This window comes from Triturus cristatus, chromosome 9, assembly GCF_964204655.1.
Source record: "Triturus cristatus chromosome 9, aTriCri1.1, whole genome shotgun sequence".
Lineage (NCBI taxonomy): Eukaryota > Metazoa > Chordata > Amphibia > Caudata > Salamandridae > Triturus > Triturus cristatus.
In genome coordinates, this window is record NC_140592.1 from 1,105,239,642 (window position 1) to 1,105,254,744 (window position 15,103).

Consider the following 15,103-nt stretch of genomic DNA (forward strand, 5'->3'; position numbering starts at 1 on the left):
GCAACAGTTGATGTTGCACCAAGGATATTGTGCTGCATAACTAAATACTTATAAGGTCCCAAAAGCAAGCCCTATTGGCAATGCCAATGCTTGTTTTCTTATGGCGGGGTAAGTTTGGAGGGAAGAAGCAATGGCATGGTGGAGGTGGGAGGGAAAAATTAACACGGATGGACAGTTGAAGGAAGGAGCCTAATCAAAGTAAATAAATCATTATTTGGTACATGTGCCAAACAAAAAACAAGCATTGAAAATGCAACCGGTCTCGCCTTTAATTAAGTTAAAGCCATTTGCTTTGCTAATGGTATTGTATAGCAAAGCAAATGGCTTTAACTTAATGAAAGGCGAGACCTGTTGCATTTTTAATGCTTGCTCAATATTAAATACACGCCATAGTTGCTGCTTATTTATCTTATACAACGAACAACCATTGACAAAGCCAATAGTACCGACTTGTTGCAGGTATGATGTTACTTGCTGTACCGTATATCTCGATGCAATGACAAACAGCAAAATACAAGTCGGAGGGCACACTATGCTAAACACAGATTGTTAACTTGTGTGTTTTTAAGCCACGCCGTTAATTACATTAGCCACGCCCCTTTCATATACCCCACAGTTTTTTTCATCCCACTTAAAGCCCTGCTGCTAGGGGTCAAATAGAAAGGTGTGGACAAGGTGAGAGGACAGAAGTGTGTGGTTTGAGCGGGGGTGGCCGTCTGCAGGCAATGAAGTGACCCGCCATAGTGACCACACCGTCATCCGCTCCACTCAACACGCATGCACAGACGTCACCCAAAGATTACACTGACACATTCGTTATGGGTGAAGAACTGCTGCAGGTTTATTTCATACAACATAAGTATGACGATAAGTGGGTTATCTTACGGGCGATCCAGGGCAAGCAGCCCCTCGCTGCTCCGCCCGCCTTGCGAGCCAGCACGCACGGTGGGTCGATGCCCGGCAGTTCGGCACATTTTTTTTCAGATCCTCCTTTGGATCACGTGATCTGTCTAATACTCCCGCCCCTTTTAACGGGGGCAGAGCGTGTTATGGCACACCCCCGGTTGGTCAGGCCCCCCAACCGCCCGAAGGACTAACGGGGCGCCGTCGTGGTCTTCCCAGAACCTCCTTCGGCTTCCAGACCTTGGCTCGGGCACCCTTACTGTGCCTGACAGGGGTACCCTTACTGTACCGCCTGTCGCAGAGGTACCCTTACTGTACCCTTCTGCCTCCAGATCGCCCTGTAACTCCGCCTGCAACGCAAGTAAAAACATTACTACATTCAATAGCGCGCTGCCTCCGCCACGCAGGGTAAGCGGAAAGGGTGGGAATTCGCATGGCCTGGAGGAGCGCAGGAAGCAGAGGGCGATCTGTGGGGGTGTGATGCTTAAAAAGGGGGGGGACTAGCCTCGCCCAGCCCCGGGGCACGCCTCCCACAGCCAAACCCATTGGGGCCTCCCCTCCCCGAGGCGCGGCCTCACGAGAGAGGCGGAGCAGGGGGGCGGGGGAGGCTCCGACGGGTGGCCACTAGAGGGCTGCCCTGCTGATGTCCCCCTGCGTGGGACGCGGGCAGCGGCATAGTGACCACACCGTCATCCGCTCCACTCAACACGCATGCACAGACGTCACCCAAAGATTACACTGACACATTCGTTATGGGTGAAGAACTGCTGCAGGTTTATTTCATACAACATAAGTATGACGATAAGTGGGTTATCTTACGGGCGATCCAGGGCAAGCAGCCCCTCGCTGCTCCGCCCGCCTTGCGAGCCAGCACGCACGGTGGGTCGATGCCCGGCAGTGCGGCACATTTTATTTCAGATCCTCCTTTGGATCACGTGATCTGTCTAATACTCCCGCCCCTTTTAACGGGGGCGGAGCGTGTTATGGCACACCCCCGGTTGGTCAGGCCCCCCAACCGCCCGAAGGACTAACGGGGCGCCGTCGCGGTCTTCCCAGAACCTCCTTCGGCTCCCGGACCTTGGCTCGGACACCCTTACTGTGCCTGACAGGGGTACCCTTACTGTACCGCCTATCGCAGAGGTACTCTTACTGTACGCTTCTGCCTCCAGATCGCCCTGTAACTCCGCCACAGCTCTGGGGAGGCTCCCGTCGCTGCCAGAGCCCCCCCTTCCTCCCTTCGCTATTATAGGTGCCCTGCCCCTGCGAGCTAGCTTTAGTGGGCTAACTTGGATCCTGTTCTGTAACTCGTAAATAACAGCAATAATTTGCAACTTTACTCAGAAACCCAGGGCAGACTAACAAAGGGGATTTCTAGAAAAAGCGAATTGACGCAAGGATGTCTTTTGGCCCCACTGCTGTTCAGCTTATATGTGAATGATGTTCCTAACTTTCTTTGCGATGCAACTGCAGATCTTCCTACCGTAATTGTGTGAAGATCCAAAACCTAGATTGTAGAGCTGAGCCATCGTTTTTTTTTGTTTTTTTTTAAATTCTTCAATCCATCTATACTCTTCATTCCTTGAACATAATTATATAAACAATATAAGAATATGTACTCTGCAGGTAAAGGTGGGTGTATTTTCGGAAAACAGAGTTTCTTTCCTAGCACGAAGAAGGTTACATGTTCCACTTTGTCTAAAAAAGGTGATGTATTGATAGTGTTTATGGTTCCCGAATTGCTGCTGCTTCGAGGTTTGCAGGATTTCTAGGCAGGGCCAAATATTGCAAGCTGACTGCTTATCTGGACGCCTATATCATGACTCCGGATAAAGCCAATATGACTGACTGACTAACAGCTGAGAATTTGCTTCTGAAGGATACATATCTTTCAGCTCGAGGACCAAAATTTGTGAACGTTTCAAACTCCCTAGGCTACAGGAAAGACTGAGCGAAGGAGAGCAACACCTAAATCCGCTTCTCATGTTGGAAAATATGGCATGGGTAACAAGTCATTGATGAAATTGGCGTTTATGGACATGAAATCCTATTGTGATATTTCAATTGGGCCAAATTAGGGTCCTTTCTGGCTTGGAAGTGTGTTTCCAACAGCTACAGCACAATAAAGCAAGATGAAGGTAACGTGTGGGTTAACTGCCTTCCCTACGTTTATAAACACAAGCTGTCATCACGGGTATCTAATGACGGGCTGGGCACTTAAAAGCTGTGAACATCAGACAGTATGGGGGCAACAGCCTCTGTCTTTAAACTCTCACCCAGCACACGGAAAACATATGCTCACTGTCCCTGGCTGCTTCATGTCACCGTCTCTGAATGGTTAATGCCACAACCTTGGCTAGTGACAGCATTATTGGCAATGTTTCGTTGAGACAATCTCCCCTTCCTACAGCATGCTAATACAAATCAATGAAAATCAATAAAACAGCTAACTCTGCCGTATTTACCTTTTCTGCCATAAACTCCCTACTTTTGCTTCCTTTCACATTGTATTATTATCCTATTGTTTACTTCAAATGACCAATATCTCAGCAACATCTCCTTGTTTTTGCCTCTCTACTGCCAATAATGACCTAGCATTCTGGGGATCTATCCTAACTAACCAGATAATACAGGTTTTATTGAATATTTATTCAAATTAAGTTACATTAAATTGGATGATGGAGTCTTATTCTGGCTTTTTTTTGTTCAATAGTTCATATAAACTCAAACTAAGATAAATATTATTGAAATATTTCGGTTCATTCCTACTTTTTAATTTACTTAAATTAAAGTTTATTTCCTGAAGACGGCATGTAATCTGAACTAATATTTATAGAAATCAAATCAGTTTCAATAATTAATTGGCTCTGCACCTCCTTCCCTAATTCAAACCTAATGCTAACCACAACAATTATAAACCTATGTGCAAATGCCATTTCTTTTTTTTCCTTCAATACAGGCACTGGAATTATTTACCGTTTGTGTAATGTTTGTTATATAATGTTGTTAGTTAATGTTATTGACTGATACAACTTGAACTGCAATTTCTTAGAATTGATTTTGTAAAACGAGGTAACCTTATCTCACCTTTAACCATAACTATTAGTCCAAAATATCGTTAAACTTGTTGACTTCTATTCAATTAATTTCAAAATAGTGTAATTTGTTTTTTATTAATTGTTTATTCCAACAGTGTGGCTTGCTGTCACCTTGTGAAACAACCTGTGTGGTTCCAAGAGCTGTTTTCGAATCTCACAGTTTATGCATAAACACATTATGTTCAGCTCCTAAAAGAATATGAAATCCAATCCAACATTTGTTATGTTCTGTTATACTAAATTTGTAGGGCACACGTACCAGATTGGTTTCCTGGCGCTACTCTGAAACCTGTTAGGGTGGTATGTTACTCATATACCTGTCTAACTAGCCATGTTTTAGGAGTTTGCGGGAAGTCATGAGGTCTGTGCAGGACCTAATCTCTAGAGGTAGGGAGTTCCAATATCTGGGACCTAGTGTGATAAACCTTGTTCCACCAAAGTGTTTCCATTTAATGGATCCCTGGGGAACACCACATGTAGTTTTAATCTTGGGGGTCGTGACGTGGCCAAGGTGAACATTTCACGTCAACACATTAATATCGTAGAATGGATAAAAGAGAGCAGGTTTTTTTAATTTTTTTATTCCAAAACAAAATTACTTTCGGGATTTTTTCCATAACCACTTGATGTGCCATTGGCTTGACTATTTGGCAATGTCCTTTTCGAAGGAGTACAGCTCTCAGATATCATTCACCCAACACAGGGCATCCATGAGCGACACCAAATATCTACCGCTGGGCTTTACCTTGCCTCCCTGTGGACAGGGAGAATAACCTTAAAGATGTTATGTATGACACACAAACCGAGGCCTTCCGCCTGTCTCAAAACAGCTCAGGCTGCTGACTTTCCTGTATAGACTAAGCTGCCACTATGGCTAAAGATGAAAGGCAGCAGCATCTCTTGACTTAAGCGTGGAACTCACAATAATAAATACCTTCAAGATGTTATGTATGACCGGTGGCAAAGAAAGACAGAACCTGGGCATAACCTCCCGGTTTCCTACGGTAAAACAGTAGTTAGCTTGCACCAGTATCAATTGTGCCACCTGCATCCATGCCCTATTATCTGTTGCTATGCAGATATCATCCAATTCAATGACGTGAGCGACATATCAACCAGTTCTTGCGCCTTTGTGGGAAACAAAATTCCATATGCCGGGATTTCCCCACTAGTACCCATGATGCTGAACCTGGAAGTGTAAGGCACACATGAGGTTCGACAATCGTCTCAATGCCAGTTGCCATATTTCCAACGTATTAATATCGTCTGAAGTAACTGAAGGCACTACGAGGACCCGTGGGACGGAATAACGGTATAACGCCATATATGAATGACACCGCACTCTGATCCTATGATTTGCGTGATCATGGCCCACTTTGGTGTGGGCAGACCCCGCGACGTACCACCATGTGCGATTAGCTCAAGTTGAACAATGGACCCCGAAGTCATAGGTCTTTGCTTGAGTTGCCCCCAAGCACCGCGTTTGCTTCACCACAACTGCACATCACGTGCGAGGTGGCTGCATTACTGCGAACGGGAACACCCCGTGGAGGATAACAGTTAACCCGTGGCCATCTTAATCCTGCTCCTGCAGCTTAACTACTGGACTTAAGGGCTTGCGTTTGACCATTCACCCAAGCGGCGCCATACTACCTGCAAGTAGACATATGACAACATGTGACAGACGGCGATGACGATGGGGCGCCCTGCCGCTGTCTCTAAGCTTTATGCTATTATTTAAAATTCCTATGTCCACGACACGTGAAAACACCAAGGCAGTCACTAAAACCCAAGTAGCGCAAGGCGCTGCTCTCCCACCAGAGCCCCAAACGACCCACAGGTCCAAGTCTATATGAGCTGCAGTGGCGAGTTTGCACATGGAGGCCCAGCCCGAACACAAGGGGGGTGGGGTGGGGGCAGCAGCACAGCTACGGTCGCAGAGGCACCAGGTCACCTTAACCGGGCTCACCCAAAACCGCGCGGGCAGGCCAGGAGACTCACTCACACCGAGACCAGCATGGCCTTATACAAGAACAAGCTGACGATAAAGGAGTATCAAAAAGCCGCGGCACAGTTCCACCCGGGGGCATAACCACCTTATAACACTCTGTAATATACATCCACAAACAATAGGGTGTTCGTACGTCGACCAACAAATAAAAGAACATATCGAAACACTCAAGCCTAACCTGCCAAAGAGGTTGGGCATTGTCATTCTGAATGTCGGTGATCACATTGTATAAAACGTCCACGATCAGCAGCGGGAAGTAACAGTGCCAAAGTAGCAGTTTGTGGCACCATCGCAGTCTAACTCGTTTCAGCGTGACCAATAAAGACCTCTATTTCGAAACCAGACTGTTCAGCCCCACCCAAGCCACCACGTCCAGTACATCATCAATCCGATGTGTAGATGGACATAAACCCTGTCCACACACAAAATGCAGAGCAATCTCAGCTCTGGACACATCACCCGACAATCAACGTTCTCTGGATCAAGTTAGCTCCTAGAACGGGACCGAACCAACGACCCGAGGGATACCACCTGGCCATCCGCACGCCTCTGCTCCATTGAGCACTGAAATGCACCATGTGACACAACTGCCGTGTCATATGACCTCCCAACGCCAAGCGGTGCAACACCAGGCGCCCGCGCCCCAAATGTACCAACCCTGCCCTGGAGCAACAGCTCCTGGGCTGCTCTGATCTCAGTATAACCCCATGCAAAAGCCAGACCAAGCGTGCCCAAAATTGCCCAGTGGCCGTATAAATTGGCATCAATGGCGCCGCCTGGAAATGCAGGGATCATAAAACTCCGCCTCGCCGTGCCCAATGCTCGCGGTATAACTCAATGAGCCAACTTAGGATACTGAAAAGGCCCCAGTGGGCCCCCTACTCACTGCGAGGAATCACCGGCACTGCTCCCTGGTTAAACGGCTCGATGCAGCACAATACACCCAAGGCGGCACCTATGGACACGGCAGTCTGGCGCAATTACCTCATTACCCACGCAGTGTCCATAACGCATCAGTACCTCTTATGATGAGACTGACTCAGAATCATTTCCCCCATTCTAAGTCTTAGGGATCGGGGAGGACTGGGCAATACGGCGCATGTAGTGACTGCCCTCTACAGCGTCCCTTACTGAAGCTGAGTCATCCCAGTCCTCAGGGTACAGTATGCTGAACACACACATAAACATTCGCCTTATCCCTCCGTGCAACCAAAAGTGTACAAAGAACGGAGAAGCCCTAAGAATGTCAGACATTATCCTAAAATAGATAACATTCTTAAAACCCTTCAGGTGTAGCCAAACGTCCACCGACGATGTGTGCTGCCACATCACGGAGCGCTTTGCTTGGGCGCCGCATTTAAACTCACAGCACGCTGTTGCATCTGAGGACCTTAAATCAAAATTTTATTTGCCAATAACAAAGGATGCCTCTCTCACAAGTAACCACCCACTGACCCACGTGCATGACGCGAGCCCAACTATAATCTACTCGGCACTCATCTCAGCAGGCCCGTGAACAATGCAATCCCTGCCTCCACCATCAACCTTCTAGGCAGCCAACCCCTACATGCTGCCTGTTTATATAGCGCGAATTTGACCAGAAGGTATTGGCGCGCTTTACGTGCGCGCTGTATTAAATCTCACATCCCGGCACTAGGAGCTTAGCATCATGCAAGATATATAGCGCGCATTCGGCCAGAAGGCCTTAGAGCGCTTTGCCCGATCGCCGTATTTGAAAACCTACGCCACGGCACTGGGGGGCTTGCATGCTGCATGTTATATATAGCGCGCCTTCAACCACAAGGTGTTGGAGCGCTTCGCGGGAGCGCCGTATTTAAATCCCCCATCGCGGCACTGGGGGATTGGCATGCTGCATGTTTCGAACGCGCGGAATCGACCAGAAGGCATCGGCGCGTTTTGCGTGAGCGCCGCGTTAAAAACGCACATTACAGCAATGGGGGCTAGGCACCACCTCCCATGCTCGAATATCCCGATCGTAAAGAAGAGATTTGCCAACTTATGAAATTTTGACCGCGTTTCCGGGACCCGCTCCCCTCCTCATCCCCCCAGCCACGCGCTCCTGAGCACGTCGCCCCATGCATGCCCCCCCTCACACCTGCTCCGCGATACAGCCACCGGAGGGGGGGGCGGCGACAGACCTCGTGAGCACCCACCGCCTGCACCTCCCGTGATCCGCGGGCGCCCCGGTTGCTTCATAACTATGTAGCGCTGTTGGGGGGAGGGGAGGGATTTGGGGTGTCTTGACGAGCACCGCAACACGTGGCAACCCAGCAGGTATTATAACGCTTAACGGCTGAAAATTATTTGCATAATTATATGGCGCGAAATCGACCCGAAGGCAGCGGAGCGCTTCACACGAGCTCCGCATTTACACTACGCGTTCAGGCACGGAGAGACCAAGCGACCCGCCCCAACAGCACAGTAAGCGGACGCGACCCCGAGGCTTGAACACTGGCACTCCGCCCGAACGTCCGGAGGCTAGCCGAGGCGCCACATCCCCACCCCGATTTATCCACGGGTCTGACCTTTAAATATTAAAGCGCGACTCTGCCGCGTACTACAGTCCAAGCGTCCGTAACCCCGATCTATGCCCCAAAGGCGGCTGCGCCGTCGAAGGGGTATATGCTGAGCCCTGCGCCCCTTCCCCCGGGGAGGTGGTAGGAGCGCTGACGAGGCCCGACTCGCGGTCAGCGCTGAAGGCGCAATCATGTGAAACACTAGCTATTGTCACACACCCTCATTGCAATTGTCAGTGTTGCGCCGCCGAGACCCTTGCTTGTAGCCAAGCCTTGAATACCGGTCCCCCAGAAAACGTCGACCGCTATGACTGGCCAGCCACACCATTACTCAGTGCCCGATGCCGAAGTTTCCCGCCTTACACCGACCCCCCTTCGCGCCCCAAAGACTCCATCTTGCGCCCCCTCCACCCGTGGCAATTCCGAGCCACAGGGCCCTCGTCACCTGGTACTACCCAGGGACAGGGCCGGGGCGGAGTGGTTGCGGCAAGACTTACCAGCGACTCGCAGACGACACGTATGGCCAGACGACGGCGACCGGAGCGACGAGGCGAAAGGATCTTGCGTGGCCAGGAGGAGCGCAAATTCGCATGGCCTGGAGGAGCGCAGGAAGCAGAGGGCAATCTGCAGGGGTGCGAAGCTTAAAAAGGGGGGGACTAGCCTCGCCCAGCCCCGCGGCACGCCTCCCACAGCCAAACCCATTGGGGCCTCCCCTCCCCGAGGCGCGGCCTCACGAGAGAGGCGGAGCAGGGGGAGGGGGGGAGGCTCCGACGGGTGGCCACTAGAGGGCTGCCCTGCTGATGTCCCCCTGCGTGGGACGCGGGCAGCGGCATTTCTCACCGAAGCGCCTCCGCTCTGTGCCATGACTACAGAGCCCGCATTTGCCCTGCGCCTCACCTTCCCTCGGCCTCTTTCCAGGCTTGAGTGCTCGCCGTGAGGGCAGCACTCGAAGACAAAGGCCCGCACAATGCACCTAAGCCTGATCGATGGAGCAACACAGCTGGCAGAAGCTGTTTTCAGCATCCTGTTGTGTTTGTGCCATGCCTGTTTTCTTGAGGGTCTGTAGTGGTGGTGAGAGGTGGACTTGGCTGCGGGTGGCATGCTGTGGATTTGTGGATTCGCCTGACTCAGCACATGCGCTGTTCTGGCGAGACTTATTGAGAGGGCTCCAAAAAGTGCTACCAGGCCAGCCTAGAGCTACAGTGCATGTGCGCGGCACGCGCGCCGCGATTACTTTCACTTTCGCGGCCGCACAGCCGCTTTGATGTTTGATCATGATCGCGATCACTTTCGCGGCCGCTTGTTTGTTTTGGGAATCTGGTCACCCTAACTGGTTTTCCTGGGTAGTGTAAATGCATTCCTTTATTTTGTGGACTAATGACGCATGTATTGTGTGGACTTTTGAGAAGTGGCCAAGTAAAATCTTGCACACTTGCACTAGAGCGCTGTGGAGAACGTGCTAGCTTAACTAAACTGATCAAACGACTCTGTGGTGTAACCTGGCAGATAGGATCGGCTTCTCCCTGAATCCAGCTTGGGCATATCATCGATGTGGTGCTGAAAGGAAGCGCACAGGATCACACGGGGCGGCGAACCTCGCCTGCATTCTTACACGACATGTTTCTGCGCGCAGGCAGTTCAGTAAAGAAAGGCGTCCATTAAACGTTCCCAAAACCCTGTCGCGAAAACTCCGTTTTAAGCACCCTTTCACTACTTTGGCAAGAACACAAAACAGCTGTCCATGTCGAAACAAATAATTTGTGGGCACACGAACTGTACACAACGCATACACGCTCACATGGTTTGGACGAGGTACATACATTACTTGCAGTTTTATTCAATAATCTGACCCATTGCGCACTGTTGGTTTGCTGCTTGACAATCGAGAGTAGGGTTGCAACTAATGTGTATTGTAAGGGGCAGGGAGCGTAGTAGGGGAGAGATTCGAACCTCCACTGCACAATAAACAAGCAGACCCAGTCCTACTGTCTAACAGCTCACAAGAGCACGTGCAGCTTCGTGAAAAGAAATCCCTGCGAGCTGGACCGAACTGCGGGTTTCATGCAAGGTGTGAGTGTGGAACTCTTGCCGCAGATCACACATTAGAAGGCTGCATGCCGGGCTTGGAAGAGGAGCACAGCACGGGTGCGTCCGGCTGTGTGGGGTGGACCCCCGGCATTATGTAGACAAATATTAGGGGCGACGGACACATCGTCACTGAAAATCATTTTATGCCAATTCGATGGCGAATTTAAGAAGCATTGCTTCTGATTTCTGTGGCTCTTCTACGACGGAAGAGTTGCTTTTTGGCGCCTTATATTTTGATTTGTGGTTGTCCGAGGACAGGGCCGCATCTCCCACCCTCACCTGGCTCCCTCTGTTAACGGTCAATCCTATAACATTCATCTCTGTAGCGCTTTATTGTATAGTCCAGAGACTTTGTGGCGCTGTTACAGGTAATTTAGTTGCCCTGCTTACTGGAACTCTGCTGCTGTTCTGCATATTTTCATGATGCGACGCTCGGGGCTCACTCTGGCCTGGCTTCCTTCCTCCTCTATCAACTTGTCTATCGCTCTTTTTTTCCTCTTCACGTTTTTTCATTACAGTTACATGAAGATTGCAGAAATCCTGCCTTTTGGGCATGTTTCCAACCTAGCGCTGGCGACGGACGGTCGCTGCCCGAAGGCCTGGGCCGGTGGCCGTGCGCGCTTCAGCCGTCGCTGCTGTGCAGTGCCGCAGTGTTCGTGCCCGACTTGTGTAGTGTTGGGCGTGCACCGAGGGACCCCACGCGCGTCTTTCTTTTGGATGGGATTGCTCCGCTGTAGGGCGCTGCGGTGGGTTGTTGCACGCCATGCGTGTGGTGCTTCTGCAGAATGTGGTGTGTTGCACAAGAGGAGACCGTGCAGTGCCGCAATGACGTAGTGTGTCACCGTGCACTGGTGCACAGTGGTGCTGTACAAGATTACCATGCACTTTGTTGCGCTGTAACGTTTGGTGGTGCACATTAAGCTGCTGAACACTGCTGTGCCACAATTTACGCTGGGTACGCACAGACGTAATGCCATATGGCGCTGCGCTTTGTGTTTGCTGATGTGACGTGTACCGCTTAGTAGCATGGCAGGCGCTGCACGTTTTGCTGCTGTACATCAGGGCGCTATACAAGATGGCTTTTGTCAAGGTTCGGTGTTGTTTGCGGTGCTAAATGGCTGTACTTATGATGCAGTGCAGCTACGCGCTTTATAATATTGCGCTGCACTTTTTGGCACCACACTTGGTGGTGAGAACTGCGGCCAGTGCTCAGTTGCTAAGGGACATACCTTAAAGCTCCTGATTCAGCATTATGGTGAATTTGCATTCTGGGAGCATGAGGAGGACCTTTCTGGAATATGGTACGGATCTTGTACCCAACGGAGAGTATAAATTCCCTGAGGTGGGGTTTCAAACAGGGTTACACATGAAATGCCTGCCTGTCTTACGAATCTGGCTCCACTTCAAGATTAAAACATGCTTTTTTTCCTTTAAATAATAATCACTCCACTGCAAAGAAAAACATAAATAAACAACATTGCCATTTACAATGCAAATAGCTCCAACTCCGACAAATGCGAGACCTATTGCATTGCAAATGCTTGTTATATAGGCTGTATCACTTGAAAAGAATTTTCGAAGAGTGAAATAAAATTAATTGGTATTTATTTTTTATATATAATCAATGACGTTCGTGGAGGGTACGACAGGAGGGTGCTGTTTACAGTCATTAAGAGAGAAATTACCTCGGGTACTCCAAAACAATATCAGCACAAATTGAGGTTTCGCTAAAAAAAATATGTGTATTTTACCAAAAGCACGTTCTAGTTCTGTTCTAGGCTGGAAGAGCCTCTGAGGGCGACATGGAGCTGCATTACGACTGACGCCAAATGCATGGACTTGCGAGAAGCGCCGCTTGCTCACAGATTCCATGCAAATTGTTGTGATTCACGAGTCAAAAGGGTAATCAGACAAATCACGAGTATGTCAGCGACATTTGCAGTCTCTTTTGGGCCTGCTTTGTATTAACAATTGAAGAGGGCGCTCTGCTGCACACCCTTCAAGGCACTCTGCCACTTCCTGGATATTTATGCAACAGTAGCGTGTTTCACTTACACAACAGGTCAACGCCCATTGCGGAACCATTCAGGACAAAAGACCAGAGTATACCAGTACTGCAGCCCAATTGGTCAAAGAAACATACATAGTTATGAGGAAGGCGGAGCTTGCACTATTATCTCCTGCATCCACGGCGTTGCTGTGAACAGTATGTTTTAAAGAAAAAGAGCTAACCAGACAGACGGCAGAGAACAGAAAAATGAGCGCCGTGGATCTGGCACGAGTGGGGGCAAACCTAGTGAAAAACGCGTTCACTGCAGAGGTGAGGATATGCGGGTAATTGTGAGAATGCATGGTGGCTATCGAAACAAAATCACAAGAGCCCGATGTTTCTTGTTTTTGAAGCTAGTATGCACACGGCAGGCTTAAGTCGAAGGTGCAGCTTTTTGGCTAATGGCTATCAGTGAATGGAATCCGCCGATTGGAGAAGGAGTAAGGTGCCGTTTATTTTCATGACAAAATAGAGCGTGGGGAAGAGAATATACGCTTACAGGGCAGTTAAATGAGAGGCGAGTAAAAGGGACCAAGAAGGATTAACAAGCATTGGCCGCGCAGCCGTGAAAGTGACACGGGCGCGCGGCCCACGAAAGTGAAAGTGATAGCGATCGCGATCAAAGACAGATGGCGGATGCGCGCATGCACGCTCACATGAACACAAGCGCTAGGCCACCAAAAGCCTGTGGCAGCACTTTGAAAAACCCACACACAAAATTTCTCACAGAGCTGCGCATGCGCTGGCTCAGCGAGACCTAAAAAACAAGGAAAGAGGAACAAAAGTAAGCTAGCCGCACGCACCTAACCTGGGTGCCATAAAGGGGGCTGGCACTCCTGGCTCCTCCTGTATATTTCCAAGCCCGTCAAAGAACTGAAAGAAGAGTGGGTGGGTGGGAGCCAGACCTGCCAACTCACAGGGTACCACTGTGTGTCACACATGCCAGCATTTTAGAAAAGTAAAGTGGGAGATTTGAAAAAAAATAAGTAGGAGAAGGTATTTCCCCCATTAACTTCTATCATATGTCAGTGTGCAAACTTTTTCCTAAAATCCCGTTCATATGGTACGCCAACGGCTAAGACTGGGGGCAGTGTCATCCCTATAATATATATAATATTAAAAGACATTTGTAGAGTGCGCAGCTACCCCAAATGGGGTGTCCTGGCGCTATAACAGACAAAACTAGTCATTCCGACTAAAAAGCCAAGTTTTCCAGGCCTTTCTAAATCGCTTTACAGACTTTGGTGCTCCCCTATTGGGTCTGCATCCAGAAGTAATATATCATGTTCAATAACAGATACTGCAACATTTTTGTAAGAATGACAGACAAGGGTTGTCGTTTCAAATATTATGTATATATTTATAAGATAAATAGGCAATTACATGAAATATGCCATCAGCAAGTTTAGCAAATAAGCCTACAAGTACAGAGAACTCCGTGGTAGATTCACATTCTAAAGGTGGGGGATAGGGTCTCTCATTGTACAGAATCTTCATGTCCTTTTATAGGACCTCAGACAAAGACAGTCATACATTCTACACGGGTCCATAGTTCTCAGGATATGCACCAATAGGTAACAAGCAAGATTTTTTTTTATAACAGAATACAGTCAAAGGTTCTCTCATGGTAATAATACATTGGATTTTCAGACATTCTCACAGTTTATTCAAGCATCTCAATTGATAGATTATATGGCGTTAGCCTAGGACAGTTAAAATATCCTAGATTTGGTACAGTGAGAGAACGTCTCTGAGAAACCTCTGTTTATAAGTGTGAGCCTCACAAATCCTTATTTAGAACATGAACAACAGCAATAGTCATCATGTGATGTATTGCGACATCAGTGCAAGATGGAGGACAGTGTAAAGACAACCTAGGTTAGCGTAAGCTTATCCTTTGCATTAATGTGAGAAGGAAAACGACACGCCCACACAGACATGCCAACAGACCAGATTCAGGTGGGAGACTCACAATTGTTTATGCCAAAAATGGCTTTATTTTGATTGTCTCCCACCTGGAATTGCCTCTGCTTCAATAGAAATCAATGAATTAAATACATTCTCCTGATTATTGTTTTAAAAACTCTGGGCCTCATTTATGAAAAGTGACGCATCGCTGTGAGAAAACAGCAATGTATCACTTTTCCTTGCGCCCTCCTTGCACCACCAATGATGCGTCATATTTAGAGTATGATGCATCATGTCACAAGGAGTTACAGATATGTCAGTATTTTTGACTTATCTGTAGGCACAAAAATTACTCATTGCTGGAGTGTCACAAAAGTGACACAACTCCAGCAATGGGTCATTACACATGGGCAAGTCCCATGTGAAATGTGCCTCCGTCAGTCTTACGCTTGCCATGAGACAGGCGTAAGATATTGACGCATTTGCGTCCTAGAAGTGACGCAGTGAAATC